Here is a 1980-nt window from a genome sequence, read left to right on the forward strand (position 1 = left end):
TTCGAGGGTCTGGTTTTGGTTATGGGTTAATCAAGGATAGGAATTAACTATATGAAAGCAGGATGTCTCAAGCATGTTAGATTTCTCTTTGCCTAGGAAGTTTACAAGGCCCTAATTTTTCAACCAGAGCCCAAGAGAGAATGACTTTACATGAAGGGATGTGGTGGATCCATTACAAAGCATATGTGCACAGCCTTAGTAGAGGCTGGGCTTAGGATGAACCGGTCAAAACTGCAAGACAATTACTTTCTCATCTGTGGTGTGAACACATGCTTTCCAGGTGATGCTTCACCCCAACTCTGGGCACCACCTTCAGGTACATGGCTTCACACCAGGAGCTCCAGGTCACCTATTTCAGATTAAACTGGCCCTCCTCTTTCAAACAACACTGGATTTATCTCCTCAGCCAAATTAACATGACTTAGCAAGAGAAGTCAGTTTCAGAAACACTTCTATATTAGACTCACATCTAAACCACACAACTTCCTGAGCAGTTTTACACCTGGAGCTCCTTCCCAGGCCAACACAGCGCCTGTCCTGCATTGAGAATATCAAGAGATACCATTCAGAGTCAGACCAATAGTCCAAACGATAGGTGTTTCTTTTTGGCGTGGGACCAAGCCCCTACTTTAATACACCCTGTACGTGTTAATTATCCTCTGCTCCACATTAGCAATACCAAGGTTGAAAACCATGCAAAGCCCCATCTTTTATGTCTGAACCCAGAGTCCAAGCCAGGTGCCAGCAAGATGGAATAAAAATTCTTTTTGTTGCTTTGAAATTCTTCAGGGATGCCAAAGGAAGGTATTGAGGGGGCCAATTAAGTCAGCATTATCTATTCTTCATTTCAAAAGAAAAATGAACCACCACTGTAGTGATTCAGTCACTGTCAGGTGGAACAGATGGCAGTTCCCTTCCTCTTTTTCCACTTTTTCTTCTAAAACCTATTGTTGTTGTTATGTGCCGTTGAGTCAGACCCAAGTCATAGCGACCCCTCCTTGGGTTTCCGAGGCAGTATCGCTATGGATGTAGATTGCCCCATTTTCCCTCCGAGGAGTGGCTGGTGGGTTTGAACCCCCAGCCTCCTGGTTAGCAGTCAAGTGCCTTAGGCACTATGCTACCAGAGCTCTCTAAAACCTATTAGGTGGAGCTAAGCTCCCAAGCAAGGTAGGTGTCAGTGCAGGGGGGCAGGGCAGTAGTGGCCCCGTGTGGGGTGCGGACCCAGGGGAGGGTGAGGAGGGACTCTGTGTAAGGCAGTGGTGGCAACAGTGGCTTACAGTGAGGTGTCAGAGCCCGAGAGATGAAGGCATATGTGGGTGATGGTGCAAAGATATATTCAGGATCATGGAAGTCAGGCTCCTCTGGAAAAGGGTGGTAAAAATACAGAAAGAAAAAAACCGACAATAATCTTGTGATTTAGGACTGGAATTAAAGGTACTGGTCTGAACTCATGGTTTTCAACATATATAGGTGTAAAAACAGAGATGTAAATATGCGTGTGTGTACACAGTTTACCTAGCTCCATCCACTGAGAGAGGCTGGGAACAGGAACACCCCAATGGCAGTAAGCACACTTACTGTCCAGTTCTTGGTTTCTAAATACCATTCGCCACCAAAAGGAAACAGAACTGCCTGCCAAAATGGCTGTTTCCAGACAAGGGTAGATAAAGTACAAGATGAGCCTGGAACATCTTGTGGTTGGAAGAAGTGCTTAGCAAATAATGGGGACATGTCCCAAAGCCACAGAGGCCAGTTTGAAGGGGTTCCCACGTCAAATCAGAGGCATTATAAGCATCAAAATAATAGTAATAGATAACTCTTGAGTAAAATAGAAATCCACGTGTCTGAGTAAATGAACAGAGAAGAAAGCTTCTCCTTATGCAGAATGCCAACTAATAAATGCAGAATGGCAAAATTAGAAAAATCACTATTTGACAAACATCATAGTAATAAGACAAAAAAACCAAACTCACTGCCGTC

Source organism: Orycteropus afer, unplaced genomic scaffold, assembly GCF_000298275.1.
Source record: "Orycteropus afer afer isolate SDZICR_OR568_19922 unplaced genomic scaffold, OryAfe1.0 scaffold00018, whole genome shotgun sequence".
Lineage (NCBI taxonomy): Eukaryota > Metazoa > Chordata > Mammalia > Tubulidentata > Orycteropodidae > Orycteropus > Orycteropus afer.